Source organism: Myxine glutinosa, chromosome 3, assembly GCF_964187855.1.
Source record: "Myxine glutinosa chromosome 3, kmMyxGlut1.1, whole genome shotgun sequence".
Taxonomy (NCBI): domain Eukaryota; kingdom Metazoa; phylum Chordata; class Myxini; order Myxiniformes; family Myxinidae; genus Myxine; species Myxine glutinosa.
The window spans coordinates 180,517,590-180,535,081 of record NC_136263.1 but is presented as its reverse complement, the minus strand read 5'-3'; the positions used below and the strand labels follow the sequence as shown (position 1 = coordinate 180,535,081).

Sequence of the window (17,492 nt, the reverse complement as noted above, 5' to 3'; positions counted from 1 at the left end):
CTACCACTGATGAATTTTGCAATTCCTACCACTGATGAATTTTGTCACTCCTACTACTGATGAATTTTGCAATTCCTACCACTGATGAATTTTGTCACTCCAACTACTGATGAATTTTGCAATTCCTACTACTGATGAATTTTGTCACTCCAACTACTGATGAATTTTGCAATTCCTACCACTGATGAATTTTGCAATTCCTACCACTGATGAATTTTGTCACTCCTACTACTGATGAATTTTGCAATTCCTACCACTGATGAATTTTGTCACTCCAACTACTGATGAATTTTGTCACTCCTACTACTGATGAATTTTGCAATTCCTACCACTGATGAATTTTGTCACTCCTACTACTGATGAATTTTGCAATTCCTACCACTGATGAATTTTGTCACTCCAACTACTGATGAATTTTGCAATTCCTACCACTGATGAATTTTGTCACTCCAACTACTGATGAATTTTGCAATTCCTACCACTGATGAATTTTGTCACTCCAACTACTGATGAATTTTGCAATTCCTACCACTGATGAATTTTGTCACTCCAACTACTGATGAATTTTGTCACTCCAACTACTGATGAATTTTGCAATTCCTACCACTGATGAATTTTGTCACTCCAACTACTGATGAATTTTGCAATTCCTACCACTGATGAATTTTGTCACTCCAACGACTGATGAATTTTGTCACTCCAACTACTGATGAATTTTGCAATTCCTACCAGTGATGAATTTTGTCACTCCAACGACTGATGAATTTTGCAATTCCTACCACTGATGAATTTTGTCACTCCAACGACTGATGAATTTTGTCACTCGTACTACTGATGAATTTTGCAATTCCTACCACTGATGAATTTTGTCACTCCAACTACTGATGAATTTTGCAATTCCTACCACTGATGAATTTTGTCACTCCAACTACTGATGAATTTTGCAATTCCTACCACTGATGAATTTTGTCACTTCAACTACTGATGAATTTTGCAATTCCTACTACTGATGAATTTTGTCACTCCAACTACTGATGAATTTTGCAATTCCTACCACTGATGAATTTTGTCACTCCAACTACTGATGAATTTTGCAATTCCTACCACTGATGAATTTTGTCACTCCAACTACTGATGAATTTTGCAATTCCTACCACTGATTAATTTTGTCACTCCAACTACTGATGAATTTTGCAATTCCTACCACTGATGAATTTTGTCACTCCAACTACTGATGAATTTTGCAATTCCTACCACTGATCAATTTTGTCACTCCAACTACTGATGAATTTTGCAATTCCTACCACTGATAAATTTTGTCACTCCAACTACTGATGAATTTTGCAATTCCTACCACTGATGAATTTTGTCACTCCAACGACTGATGAATTTTGTCACTCGTACTACTGATGAATTTTGCAATTCCTACCACTGATGAATTTTGTCACTCCAACTACTGATGAATTTTGCAATTCCTACCACTGATGAATTTTGTCACTCCAACTACTGATGAATTTTGCAATTCCTACCACTGATGAATTTTGTCACTCCAACTACTGATGAATTTTGCAATTCCTACCACTGATGAATTTTGTCACTCCTACTACTGATGAATTTTGTCACTCCTACTACTGATGAATTTGGTCACTCCTACCACTGATGAATTGGTCACTCCTACCCTGATGTCACTCCTACCACTGATGAATTTGGTCACTCCTACCACTGATGAATTTGGTCACTCCTATCAGTGATGAATTTGGTCACTCCGATCACTGATGAATTTGGTCACTCCTACCACTGATGAATTTTGTCACTCCTACCACTGATGAATTTTGTCAATCCTACCACTGATGAATTTTGTCACTCCTACCACTGATGAATTTTGTCACTCCTACCACTGATGAAAAAACACGGCCTACTCTTGGACCGGCCTACTCTTGGACTGGCCTACTCTGGTTTTTCCCTGTCTTCGCCCTTCTTTGTTTTATGTGTAGGAAGAGATTTTCGTGTGATAATCCATAAATAAAGACAGTGTGATTGAAGGCTTGGCGTGGTGTGTTTCAGGCCGTAACATCTGGTTCGTCAGAAGTAACCTGTATGGAGAGATCAGTCAAGTTTGAGCGAAGGCCCCTGATGTTTGAGGTCCATACCGTTAATGAAGAGGAAGGGAGAGCATCGGATACAGAACGGGGGGGGGGGGGGGGGGGGGGGGGGTTGGGAGGGGGTAGGGTAAGATCAGAATCCCTGTATAGAGAGAGTTACGACAACCCGGAATTAGAAGCCATTTTGTTTCCATTGTTTGCGCCACGCACTAGTGCACTGCCCGCTAGTGTGTATACATTGTGCGTAACCTAGTACAAAATTTGAGTGCCTACATTGTGTAATTTGTGATTTGCACCATGCCCCTCGCTTTTGATATGATTTTCTCTTAGTCCAAGATAAGAATCTGATTTTGTTTATTGCAATAGTCTTTGTTCAGAAATGTAGTTTTATGTGGGGAGGAGAGGGAGGAGAGGGGGAAAAGGAATAAAAGGGAAAGAGGGGACAGGAAGTGCCTATCATTTTCTGGACTACCTTGCTCTCTTGCATTAGCCTGGTGTTGGCTTAGTGGTTAGGGTGCCGGCTCTGGATCCTAGGATCCTGGGTTCAGAATCCTGGTCGATCGCTGAATTAACGCCAGGGGGGTTGACTCAGCCTGTCATCCTTCCGAGGTCGGCAAATTGAGTACCAGTTCACTGGTAATTCCCTGTGTGTCGCAAGAGTCGACTAACAGGGTTGGTGGCAGGAAGGGCATCCGGCTGTAAAACATTGCCTCAAAAAGGGGACCATGGTGCCCGAAAAAGGCCAACCCCTGCTCTGCAGGGAAAAATGTCCTCTAAAGGTGGTTCTTTCTTTCTACCACTGATGAATTTTGTCACTCCTAGCACTGATGAATTTTGTCACTCGTACCACTGATTAATTTTGTCACTTCTACCACTGATGAATTTGGTCACTCCTATCACTGATGAATTTGGTCACTCCTACCACTGATGAATTTTGTCACTCCTACCACTGATGAATTTTGTCAATCCTACCACTGATGAATTTTGTCACTCCTACCACTGATGAATTTTGTCACTCCTACCACTGATGAATTTTGTCACTCCTACCACTGATGAATTTGGTCACTCCTACCACTGATGAATTTTGTCACTCCTACCACTGATGAATTTTGTCACTCCTACCACTGATGAATTTTATCACTCCCACCACTGATGAATTTTGTCATTCCTACCACTGATGAATTTGGTCACTCCTACCACTGATGAATTTGGTCACTCCTACCACTGATTAATTTTGTCACTCCTACCACTGATGAATTTTGTCATTCCTACCACTGATGAATTTGGTCACTCCTACCACTGATGAATTTGGTCACTCCGACCACTGATGAATTTTGTCATTCCTACCACTGATGAATTTGGTCACTCCTACCACTGATTAATTTATTCACTCCTACCACTGATTAATTTTGTCATTTCTCCCACTGATGAATTTGGTCACTCCTACCACTGATGAATTTGGTCACTCCTACCACTGATGAATTTTGTCATTCCTACCACTGATGAATTTCGTCACTTCTACCACTGAATAATTTGGTCACTCCTACCACTGAAGAATTTTGTCATTCCTACCACTGAATAATTTTGTCATTCCTACAACTGATGAATTTGGTCACTCCGACCACTGATTAATTTTGTCATTCCTACCACTGCAGAATTTGGTCACTCCTACCACTGATTAATTTCGTCACTCCTACCACTGAATTTGGTCTGATGAATTGGGTCACCGCTCTGGTGGTGAAAATGGCCTTAAAACGATCATTCATTCATTCATTCACTCCGACCACTGAAGAATTTGGTCACTCCTACCACTGAAGAATTTTGTCATTCCTACCACTGATGAATTTGGTCACTCCGACCACTGATTAATTTTGTCATTCCTTCCACTGCAGAATTTTGTCATTCCTACCACTGCAGTATTTTGTCATTCCTACCACTGATGAACTTGGTCACTCCTACCACTGATTAATTTATTCACTCCTACCACTGATTAATTTAGTCATTCCGACCACTGATTAATTTTGTCACTCCTACTACTGATGAATTTGGTCATTCCTACCACTGATTACTTTTGTCATTCCTACCACTGCAGAATTTTGTCATTCCTACCACTGCAGTATTTTGTCATTCCTATCACTGATGAATTTGGTCACTCCTACCTCTGATTAATTTAGTCACTCCTACCACTGATTAATTTAGTCACTCCTACCACTGATTTAGTCATTCCTACCACTGATGAATTTGGTCACTCCTTCCACTGATTAATTTAGTCACTCCTACCACTGATTAATTTAGTCACTCCTACCACTGATGAATTTGGTCACTCCTACCACTGATTCATTTGGTCACTCCTACCACTGATGAATTTGGTCACTCCTACCACTGATGAATTTGGTCACTCCTACCACTGATGAATTTGGTCACTCCTACCACTGATGAATTTGGTCACTCCTACCACTGAATAATTTTGTCACTCCTACCTCTGATTAATTTAGTCACTCCTACCACTGATTAATTTTGTCACTCCTACCACTGATGAATTTGGTCACTCCTACCACTGATGAATTTGGTCACTCCTAGCACTGATTAATTTGGTCACTCCTACCACTGATGAATTTGGTCACTCCTACCACTGATTAATTTGGTCACTCCTACCACTGATTAATTTGGTCACTCCCGTGGTAAAGCAAGTTGTCAATGGAAGGACTTTTCGTGAAAGGGAAAACATGCTAAGCCCATGTAAGTAAGGACAACCTCGTCTGTCCTGGTTACATGTTCACTATCCTGAACGTCTACTACTACTACTACTACTACTACTACTACTACTACTACTACTACTACTACTACTACTACTACTACTACTACTACTACTACTACTTATTTATGGCCACAATTAATTCCACCTTGTGGGGGCTGTCCAGGGGGAAAGTTTGGCCCACTTCTTTCAGGAACTGGCTTGCTTGGCTTGATATTTGACTGTAGTTGATTTAGGCCGGACTTTGTAATTTGTTGTAGTGTACAGGCTATACCTCACCTAGTCTTCGTGAAAGACACTGTGGAGTTCCAATCCAACAGTTTATAGCCAGGCCGAGAATCTAACCCAGACTAGACAGAGCAAAGGTAACTGGGATGGATACCTCTACAGCATCCGGTTGGATCTAGACAAATCAACACAGTAAGTATATGGGATCTGAATCCGAGATTCAAGCACTAGAAAGTTATTTGCTCAGATGGGAACACTAAACAGGCCAACTCAAGCGTCTTTTTTTATTTTATTCCCAACTTGAAAATTTATTGTTTTATTATCTTCATTTGTCTTGTAAAAACAACTTTTAGTGTTGACCCTTCTGTTAAAATAACTTTATTTCAGGGAGAAAAACACAAGTGATTGTACATTGTCCAGTGACTGAACTCATTTTTCATTTGTTTCTTCTTCACTTTTTGCCCTCTTGCTTGAACTAAACTGACCGCAAAAATATAATCAAAGTCTGAGTCAGACTGAGGACACATAATCAGAGGTTATGGTGTATGGTAGTCACGGTGACTCTTGAGTGTTCAGCTGCCTTCTGGTTGTTGTGCGTGCGTACGCCATGACCCCTGAGCCATCCTCGAAGCAGATTTTCAGAGTTCGGTTTAAATAAACATGTCTGGTGTCTCGCCCGGTGCCTGGGGTTATTTTATGCAAAAATGAAGGTCAGTTTGCACAGCTAGCATGACAGAGTCACGACAATGCTGGAGCACCAAAAATACGTTCAACAAATGCTCCATAAATGTTTCTCAGTTGATGCCAACGCTTTGGACGTAATCTGAACAAAATGGAGCACCGTAGATTCCAGTATCTATCAGATTTGGCTAAAATCATGGTGAAGCTTTGATAATGTGTTCTCAAGCAGAGACACGTGGCCTCTGCGAATGGGAATGCTGAGGTCTGGCCTAAATAATGCCTCTGTCACTTATCAAAACAACGACATCCGTGGCATGCATTGTCACAAATGTTGAGTTTCATTTGGTGGGCAGCAAGTTGCAACAGGCGCAGTTTTCTGAGCACCAGCATGCAGCTGCCCCATTCATTCATGCAACAGGAATTGAAGTATTTAACTTAGGGAGTCCATTCTCCTGTGTACAATAAGAGGTTTGTTTGAAAATACTACTTAGTGTTTGGCAAGGGGAGTAAACCAAATTGAAATCCATTGTCAAGACTGTACAATAGTGCTGTTTGAAAATTGTCAAAAAGTTTAATTCAGCACAGTTGTAAGGAAGAATACAACAACAACAACAGGTATTTTAAGGCCATTTTCCCTGCAAGAGCGGGGGTTAGCCTTGTGGTCCCCATGACAATCTTCTCCATTTTTCCCTATTTTCAACATCTCCCCTTGTTAACTCCCTTGCCCGCATTTCTTCTTCCACCACCTTTAGCCAAGTCTTTCTCGGTCTTCCCCGTCCTCTACTTCCTTCTACATTCATTTATATCACTCTTCTCAACCAGTCACTTTCATCCTTCCTCAACACATGACCAAACCATCTCAAACTGTTTCTCTTCACAGCATCCATCACAGGCTCTATTCCCATAATCTTTCGCAATTCATCATTTGTCTTCCTCTCTCTCAACGATACTCCACAAATCCACCGAACCATCGCATTTCCACCCTTTCCAGCCTTCGTTGCTGCTCTACGTTCATTACCCATGTCTCGCTCCCATAAATCATAACACTTCTCACACATGCAGCATACACCTTTCCCTTCAGCTTCAACGACACTCCCCCTCCTCGTCAGCACGCCACTCAGTTCCTGAAACTTCTTCCATGCACATCTCACTCTAGCAACCGTTGCCGAGTCTGATCCACCTTCTCCATTCAGCATGTCTCCTAGGTAGCAAAATGTTCTCACACCTTCCAGCTTCACGCTGTCTCCAAGATCCAACTCAACATTTCCTCCATCTGCAGCTCCCTCTGTGCACACCTTAACTGTGTAAGGAATGGTCTCGGTCTTAACTGGGTCTGTGTAAGGAAGAATCTCTAGCCTTAACTGCTGAAGTCGAGCACGATGTCGTGATTGCTAAAATGTTGTCTATTTCATAATGCCAACTTTAAAATGGGGTTGATATGAGCTCCCTTGGAAATAACTTCAATGCAGGAGGGGCCATTAGGCCCATCAAAGCATGTGCAATGGCTGCCAACCAATGGTTGTTTGTCCATGCTATATCTTTTTTAAATGCCGAGTATCAAGCAAGGAAGCAGCAGGTACCATTTTAAAAGTCTTTGGTATAACTCGGCCAGGAATCGGACTGCTAACCTTCCAGACGATCAGAACAGAGATTCTAACAATTACTCCGCCGAGTCTGGTTTGTAACACTCCATTCAGCACAGTTGTAAGGAAGGGACAACAACTTATCGCGAGACAGCAGAGGCAAGAAACTTGCCAACATCCATCTCCACAAGCACCAGTCTATACCTGCGATGTTTGTGGTAGATGCTGTGAATCCAGCATTGGACTATACAGCCATCACGCAATGCACAATGCGTATAGTAAGCACGCCAACGAAGGCAATTATTGATTTGCCGAAAGTGACAACTCACACCATCAAGGAAGCAACTCTAGCATGAGATCTCGCGAGATCACGGCGAGGTCACGTCTTTTCGAAGCTGTTCCATGCGCTCACGCTTTCGAAGCTAAGTGATCTTTCTCAATTGTGTTTTTGTCGAGACTGTATCTATCTTTCGGTGTATGTACCTATAGCGTATCTTTTGGAAAATTTTCGATGCTAATTTTTCGTACATGTATACACAATCGTCGGTTAATGCATATTGAGTATTCTGCGGCCTAGTACTCGTAGGCTTAGTCTACCGTACCGTATCCGACCTTGTGGTTTTGTTTTTCTCTCAGCGATTCGTCGAATGCACTGCAATTATTTTATTTTCGTTCTCTGTTTCATCCCAGTCGTTCACCCCATACCTCCTTGTTTAATATCTCTACTGAAAAAAAAAAAAACCCCAAAAAATATTTCCTTCCCAGGTCTTATTCGTTTATTTGTTGTTCATATTTGTTCGTTCGTTCTTCGTTCGCGATCACGCGATCACGTGGTTAGAAATGTATAATCTCTCCCCTGAACAACTATTTTCTCTCATATATTATAACACCCTTTTCTTCTTTTCCTACAAAAGGATGCTTTCGTCTTGCTCACCAAATCTATTCATTCCAAAAAATATATATAATACCATCTCTTACAGTTCCTCCTTTCTACATTCCCTAAACTATCCAGAACTCCATCCCTCCTCCAGTGTCCTCAAACGTATTTTTGACTCGAAGGTCTCAAACTCATTTTGCAAAAAATGTTCGTTTCCCATGAATCGTACACTTTTCAAAATCCAATCTCACCCCTCCCCTCCAAATCCTCCCCATCACCCATCCCTTTCAAATCTCCCCCCTTGCCCCTTCCCTCCCCTCCCTCCTAAACTCCCCCCACACCCCTCCCCTCCTAGACTCCCCTCTCACCCCTCCTCCTCAAAGCATTCTCCCTGCTTCTTCCCCCTTCCAACTTTCACCTTCATCTCCCCCAACCTTCTGCCTCGCTCTTCCCCCTCCTCAAATAACACCTCACTGTGCCTCACCCAATCTCCATCAAACCTCTTGTCCGCCCCATTCTTCCCTTTCTCCAAGCTATTCTGAAATCTCTGACACACCTTCAACAGCTCTCCCTACCTCTTCCTCCTCTTCCACATCTTACCCTACCCCTCCCCCCCCCCCTGTTCTGGACCCGATGCTCCCCCTTCCTCTTCATTAATGGTATGGACCTCAAACATCCTGGGCTTTCGCTCAAACTTGACTGACCTCTCCATACAGGTTGCTTCTGACAAACCAGATGTGATCTGCTTAACAGAAACTTTCCTCCTTCATGATGTCTCTGATGCCTTGGTATCTCTCCCAGGTTACTCCCTCCTCAGGTATGACAGACCTGAGCCTCGTCCTGGAGGTGGGGTTGCTATCTTTATAAAAAACTCTCTTCCTCACTCGCCCTCCACTGCCCTCTCTCCACCTCACCCCCAGGAATACCTTTGGCTATGGCTTCCCCTTCGCTCCCACCTTTTGTTCATATGTGTGTTGTACCGTCCACCACACAGCGATGACTCCATCTACATCTCTCTGTCTGATAATATGGACCAACTTCTATCTACCCATCCCAACTCTCTCTTCCTCATATGTGGTGATTTCAATTGTCACCATGCCAGTTGGCTGGGTGTGGGTACCTCTCTCACCAGCCATGGCTCTTCAGCAAAGGACTTCTGCGACTCACTGGGACTGACACAATCTGTCAATTTCCCGACCCGGATCTCAGTCAACGGAGCATCTTCTCTTCTGGATTTGGTTATGACAAACTTCCCTGAAAATGTCTGCTGCTCTTCTTCTGCTCCAATCGGCTCATCTGATCATGTGCTTGTCAAAGTGGACATCTCTCTGACCATTCTCAGAGAGCCTCCTCAGCGTCCACGAGTCTGGCATTTCACTCAGGCCAACTGGCACGGTCTTCAAGCAGCCAACAATCATCTGGACTGGTCGCCCATCTCTACCGCCTCTGACATCAACTCATCCTGGGAATTCTTTCAAAGTAAATTGCTCTCTCTCATGCACAGATTTATCCCATCTCGTCTTCAGTTGTCATACCCTTCCTCCCATCCATGGTACAAGGAATCTTGTGGTGAGGCTGTTGCCCTGAAACAACTTGCTTTCGTCTCCTGGAAAGCAAATCCAACGGAAGGAAATCTCATTTCCTTTCACAAAGCCCGAAACAAGTGTGTGTCCACCCTCAGGAGAGCCAGGAAACAATATCTCACCGTTCTCAAGACCGAACTCTCTTATCTGTCTCCCTCTTCCAAATCCTGGTGGCGTCTGGTCAAATCTGTTTCTGGTGTTTGTTCCCCCTCCATCCCCTCCCTCACCTCAAACGGCTTAACGGCTGACTCCACACGTGAAAAAGCTGAATGCCTCAACTCTGTGTTTGCCTCTAAATCTTGTGTCCCAAACCCATCCCTCTCTGTACCCACCGTACCCAGTCGTACCCAGCTGCTCCTGGACTCTGTGTCCTTTCCTCCTGACAAGGTGGAAAAGTTTCTGTCAACCCTCGACTCTGATTCTGCAACTGGTCCTGACGGCATCAGCCCACGGGTCCTAAAATCATGTTCTTCTGCTCTTTCACTCCCTCTCTCTGTTCTCTTCACCCTCTCTTTTGCTCAAGGTCATCTGCCATCTGCTTGGAAATCAGCCAACATCACCGCTTTGCACAAAAAAGGTGCAAAAACAGATCCCAGCAACTACAGACCAATCAGCCTTCTCCCAATTATCAGCAAAGTCATGGAATCCGTCATTGCTTCAGATATGAAATCTTTCCTCTTCTCCAATGGCTTGAGCTCTGATCATCAATTTGGTTTCAGACCTGGTCACTCTACTCTGGACATGCTGCTTCTGCTTTCTCAACAATGGATGGAGGTCCTCAATGCCAAACAGGAAATTAGAGCTGTCTCCCTTGACATATCACGTGCCTTCGATACGGTCTGGCACCCTGCTCTGCTCACCAAACGCTCCTCCTTTGGTATCCATGGAAATCTCCACACATGGCTGGCGGACTTCCTCTCTGGTCGTAGTCAACGTGTGGCCCTGAATGGGTTTCTCTCATCTCCTCTTCCTGTTCAGGCTGGAGTTCCCCAAGGTAGTGTTCTGGGCCCTGTGCTTTTTCTGGTCTTCATCAATGATCTCTCTGACTCTCTTGAAAATCCTCTCTATCTCTTTGCTGACGACTCTACTCTCTGTCGCTCCATTCCTCATCCCTCAGATCGGCAGTCTACAGCCTCCTCACTCTCTGCAGACCTGGACAAAATCACAGACTGGGCAAACAAATGGAACATGTCTTTCAATCCTGATAAATCTCACACTCTCACGATGTCTCTCTGAAAAGACCGACTGGAAAACCCTCCCATCCACTTTCTGAATAATCCTCTCCAAGAAGTTCTGTCACTCAAGCTTTTGGGTCTCACTATTTGCCATGATCTTTCCTGGGAAAACCACATTTCAAATCTGGCCTCCAAAGCCAGTCACCGACTGGGCATCCTCCGTCGTGCGAAGTCCTTCCTTGGCACACCTGAGCTCCTCATTACATACAAGGCTTTCATCCGCAGCTCTATGGAATACTGCTCTCCCCTCTGGTCTGGTGCTCCTGCCTCACACCTAGCCCGCCTTCACGCTGTTGAAACCAAAGCGTTCAGAATCATTGGAATCTCCCGCGATGAAGCTAACTCCAAGGGCCTTTCACTCACTCACCGCAGGCAGGTTGGTGGTCTTTCCGTCTTCTACCATCTCCTCTCTGGCCTTGCCCCCCCAGCCCTCTCTGGGCTCTGTCCCCCAAATATTCCTACAGGTCGCACAAGATCTGCCTGCAACCCTCTTATGGTTAAACTGCTAAAATCAAGACTTTCTGCTCACCTTCACTCCTTCATTCCTTTTTTCTACCGCCTCTGGAACAAACTCCCTCACTCTCTTCAATCCCACTCCACCCTCCAGGTCTTTAAAACAGCTGTTCACCACCATCTCTTATCCTCCCCCATCCAAAACCTTGATCTTTTCTACCCCCGCTAATTTCGGTCCCCTTGTGTTTTATACCTCCCCCCCCCCCTCCCCCTCCCACGCCTCCTGCCCCCAAGCCCTCTCCCTCCCACACTTCTCCCTGCTCTCAAATGTTGTGATTGTGTGCTTCCCCTCTCTCCCCATCTTGTCTTCCACTCCCTCTTTTTGTATATTTTGTTTGTCTGGTTTGTTTTGTTTGTTTGTTTGTGAAATAAATGTTAGCTCTTTCACGAGCCTCGATTCAGTATATAAAAAAAACAAAAAACAAAAAAAAACAAAAAAAAACTGCAGAGCTCAAGCATTTTGTCATGATAGCTTGAATGTCGTGTATTCATGCTGCCAAATTAAAAAAGGTGGTTAAATTGTTGTTGTTTTAACCATAACGAGAGTAGTTTGCAACAAAGTTAATGACATTACCTTGACCATGCAATCACCACCATACAGTGCAGCCCATTAATCTGTAAATATTAACTGGATTGATGTTTTTGCTGGAAATTTGATGAGAAATTGAATAATTATTCGCTGCTCCGCCCTGATCTCTATTATCTAATTTGCCGCCATCTTGATTTTGAGCATTTGCATTAAAGCAGGAAGCACGTGATTGTGCGTAATGGTTGCTAACACTATAAACTCAAATTTCATTAAAAAAACGTAATATATATGCATTACTCTGGGTTTTATAAACAACTAGTATAAAAGTCCGTCAAAAATGACGAGCGGAGCAGCCTCATGAGCATGCCAAAATCTGAAGCTTCGGCTTACCGTCAGGTGCGTTTATATCTTCTTTATGTATTAGACATCATACGGATGTAAATTAACACTTGTTTTGCTCTGCGTACATTGCACACCACGCGCAGAGAATTTCACCTCCCTGCGACTTGTATTTATTATTATTAAAAAAAAACACTTCTGTACACTGCCCTCGAGGCTCAGTTTTCAAGCCACCATCTACATTTCGAATAGAAGAGACGTAATTACTCTTTTATGGAAATTTTCTTTCGAGTTTGTTTTTTCCTCAAAAATGGACCGTAGTGAATACACATTCGTGTTAAAAGTTTTGGCCTTTATGTTAAAATGTGAATCCTCCTCATGTTGTATGTGATAAAAATGACCGGTGATGCTCTTCATTGGCCAATATGATCAAATGACAACTATTACTTTGATGGTGTCAACAGCATGGACTCTGTTTGGCAGCATCATAGTGGCTACAACAACTTTTTGTTCTGGAGGGAATAGGTAGGGTATGTGAGACCTGTCGTCACAACCACATCATTGGTTTTGTTAATGTATTGCATTACTCAGCATTGTTTGTTTATTTGTATCATTACTAGGTTTACTCTCCATGAAATGGAGAGTAACCTATTATTATTCCCAAAGTTTTTCTTATTATTATTCTTCTGCCCTATTTTGCACCTCTGAAAACTTTAAAATTAATGTTCTCAGCAACCGTTGGTCGGATTGACAGGAAATTTTCAGCAAATGATCGGCTGGGCTCGTATAATTTTTTAATGCTAATTATGACATCATAGGCCATGTGGTATGGGCGCCATCCTGTAAAACACCTTCAACTTTGTCCCTCTATATCTCCGGAACAGCTGAATGGAAACATTTGAATAATGGCTCATTCTAAAGAACTCTGCAATGGGAACAGAAAACATGTTTATTGAGTATATTAAAAATGCTAAGGTTAAAAGGTTAGAATTCGTCAAACACAATTTTTTCTCCCCCGCAAATGATATTTTTTTCTCAGATGCATAGTTAAAAAGAACTCAGAATGCAAAAAATTTCGAAGTCATACGTCACGTGGTTCGGCCGCCATATTGTTTTGAGTGAAAAGTCTGAAAAGAAAACACAAAAATTCCATTTCTCCGCAACGCCTGAACAGATCGAGCCCAACCTTGGCATGCATAATCTCATACCCATTACGAACAAAAAAGTCACAGAGCATGATGTCATCCGTCACATGGTTTCAGAGTTATGACGTTTTTAAGTATAAACTAGACATGGTATCTGCTCCATAATTAGTGAAGATATCGAGTGGAAACTTTACACAAATGTTCCTTAAGGGGGGATGTTTCATTGTTACTTGAGACGTTTTGATAAGTCATATGGTGTGGCCGCAATAAATAATGGAAGGAAAAACCCAAAAAGCTTCCAACTCTTGAACCACTGCATTGATCGACTTGAATTTTTAATGCTTTGGAGACCTCATCAAGCCCAACAAGTGTGCAAAATTTCAGGATGATTGGATGTACGGTCTGGAAGCTAGAAGTTGTTATTGCATGAATAAGAAGAACCACAACACGTTTTCTCACCAGGCCATGTGACATAACCACCTCTTCGGATTTGGCAGTCGCTCGAGGGTGTTAACATTCGAATGCATCAAATCTGGGCAAATTCTGATGAATTTTCGTAAAACTACACTATATTGTCATTTACATTGGAAAATAACATTGTAAAACTCTCCGCCGCCTCGGCTTTATTCTAGCTCTGAAGTTCATCCTGTCTTCACTTTTAGAGAGAAATAGAGGTATCTGCAAGCAATGGTAACCTTTATTTGGTGGAAATCCGATGAAAAATGACGAAGTTATTCGAAATCTAACATTTTAAATTGATCGCATGTGTGTGTGTGTGTGTGGGGGGGGGGGGGGGGGCAGGGATGGGTGTGTGTGTGGGGATGTGTTTGTTTGGGGATGTGTGTATGGGGATGTGGGTGGGGTGTGTGTGTGTGTGGGGGGGTGTGGGGGGAGGGGGGAGGGTGTGGGGATGTGTGTGTGTGGGGATGTGTGTGTGTGGGGACGTGTGTGTGTGGGGACGTGTGTGTGTGGGGACGTGTGTGTGTGGGGATGTGTGTGTGTGGAGATGTGTGTGTGTGGGGATTTGTGTGTGTGGGGATGTGTGTGTGGGGATGTGTGTGTTAGGATGTGTGTGGGGGGATGTGTGTGTGGGGATGTGTATTGGAGGGGGCGGGGGGGGGGTGTGCGTTTGTGTGCATATGTGTGTGCGTGTGGGGGTGTTTCTGTGTGTGTGTGGATGTGGGTGGGTGTAGGGGGGATGTATGTGTGTATGTGTGTGTGTGTGTGTGTGTGTGCATGTGTTTGTGCGTGTGTTTGTCTATCGGGGTTGTATCGAAGGGGGTTGTGTCAAAGCATGTCCAATGAAAGTGGGGTTGTATCAAAAGTGGGGTTGTATCAAAGGTGGGTGTGAGTAAACCGTTCAATACTGCCCGCAGTTTTAAGTGGCAGTTCTTGTTATTATTATTATTAACTTTGTTAATTTACAATCATTTTATTTTGTGTCTTTTTATGTAAACTGAACACTTTTAGTCTCCAGACTACTCATTTGGTATACTTTAAAATAAAACCTAACTGAATTGCAATAAAACATTTCTTTTTAGACTGCCAAGGCTAATAACTTTTGCAAATTTTATTGAGGTTGTGCTATGTTGACAATTTATTGTGGACACAAATCTTAGAGTTTCTCTGTAATTTAATATTTAATAATGACTCATGTAAATAGCGTTTATGCAATGAAGTTGCCATTCTAGCAAATTGAACTGTCACTTATTCATCCTTTTCAAAGGTTTGCCACATCAGAGGTTTACTCCAACATGTGGCTTTAATTTATCAGATGCATATTGCTTCAAAAATGAAGGCCTTCACTAAGAACACCTACGTTACTCCATCTTCTCAAGTTTTCAATTTCGTGTTTAGTTTGAAGAGGAAATTATATTGCTTGTCCAGAGAAATTTTACTTTTGTATAAATTGCCTGTTAAAATTGTATTGTAAAGCTCTGAGGAAGAGAAGTCACAATGCTTGGTGTTTTGAATATACGAGAAGCATTGAAAATGTACAACAAATATGATACAACTTTATTGTCTAAGAAATACCAGTTTATTTAATTTTTATTACATTTGTAGATATAACTAGTGAGGAGATATTCTTCACACTTGCTATACATATATGTGTGTGTGTGTGTATATATATATATATATATATATATATATATATATATATATATATATATGTATGTATGTATGTATGTATGTATGTCTATATGTATATATGTATATATGTATATATATATATATATATATATATATATATATGTATGTATGTATGTATGTATGTCTATATGTATATATGTATATATATATATATATATATATATATATATATATATATATATATCAAGTAATGAACGGCGGAATACGTCCATTTTTCCGTTCTCCAACCTATAGCTTTGTCTTAAAAACGCAACGTTTCGGCCAGCATCCCAGCGTGCACTGGGCCTCCACTTGCCTTTATCAAGAGAAATTCCCTTGTTTATCTCCTCCCAGATATACCTGGGGGAAGGGGTGGGCCTATTCTGTCGACCAATCACAAAGCTGTGTTGCGAGACCTCGAGAAGGGCCGAAACGGGATTATGCTGAGGACCTCAACTGAGGACCCGGTCAGTGAGGCACACTTGTGACCAGGTGTGTTTTGAAATTACTTTTGTATATATATATATGTAGTAATTTCAATTTTTTTTCAAAATTTCAAAAATGTAATTTCAAAACACACCTGTCCTGTCACAAGTGTGCCTCACTGACCGGGTCCTCAGTTGAGGTCCTCAGCATAATCCCGTTTCGGCCCTTCAACTTCGATACCGTCAGCTAAGTTGGGCGAGCAGAGGCGCATACGCCTCCACATTCAGCGGCTACACCTGCATGCGTACATACCCCAACCCCAGCCAGTGAGAACACAGACGACAACAAAAAATTGCCTCCACTCCCAGAATCAACAGCCACTCCCACAATCATTCACACACCAAATAAAACCACACCGAACCAACCGGCCACCTACCCTGACAACACGTACCACTCAAACAAAAACACATTCATGCAAAACCACACACACACACACACACACACACACACACACACACACACACACACACACACACACACACACACACACACACCTCCATTTCTCTTCCATGCTCAGTCACTACCCCTTTATGCTGAAATGAACCACCACCCACAACCTCAACCGACACCGTTTGACACATACAGTATATACACCCCGGTTTCTTCTTTCCTTTTTATGTCATTTCGCAACTACGTCTCCACATTACTTACATTATTAATACCACTTCTTCAAATTTGTCGTCTCGACTCATCATTTACATTTACATTTTAAAAGCCATACCTTTTATTCTCGAGCATTTTCAGAACTTACAAGACTGACAAAGACTTCAGAATAAATGGCTAAAGTACGAAATTGGGAGATCACAAAATCACCGAACGAACTACAGTACTTTGCTTCACACATAAATAAATGTACCTTAATGTAGAATGGCTAAGAGGCATTGTAAAAATGTTACCCATACCTCAGAAGTGAAATTAGATGTTACTAGTGAGATACATGTGCTACGCACGGGTGGGAGGCCAGAAGCAAACAGGCAATGCAGATACGGCGAATGCTAAAGCATGAAACCAATAAATTCCACATTCCTGTAGCACCTTCAGTCGCACGTCAGACATGAACAGCAAGTTCGTGAGGGACTTCCATGAAAAACGTACCCATTCGCAAACAAACGGGTACGTTCCCGTATAGAAACATCGATCGTGGGACCGTGGCGAATCTGCATATGGCGATCCACGAAGTTTAGGTTTAGAAAGTAGAAATAATCACGGCATGTCGTCATTCACTTGAACTCGATATCTCTTTTTTCATTCCAAACAACATTACTCCAATAAAAATTAATCACAAAATAAACTTTTAACAACATTG

The 17,492-nt window shown here is 42.4% G+C and overlaps 1 protein-coding gene across 12 annotated transcripts in view; it reads left to right on the top strand.

Moving 5' to 3' along the window:
* The window catches only part of LOC137423011 (protein phosphatase EYA1), a 311,146-nt gene that overhangs the window by 98,409 nt on the left and 195,245 nt on the right, over positions 1–17,492 (top strand). The window contains exon 2 of one of the 12 annotated variants that reach the window (XM_078774783.1): positions 16,055–16,167. The exons of 10 other annotated variants lie outside the window; for them this stretch is intronic. The gene's annotated coding sequence lies outside the window, so the exon portion shown is untranslated. Of the gene's footprint in view, positions 1–16,054; positions 16,193–17,492 lie in introns of all 12 variants that reach the window. One more of the 12 variants, XM_078774780.1, reaches the window with a different exon arrangement.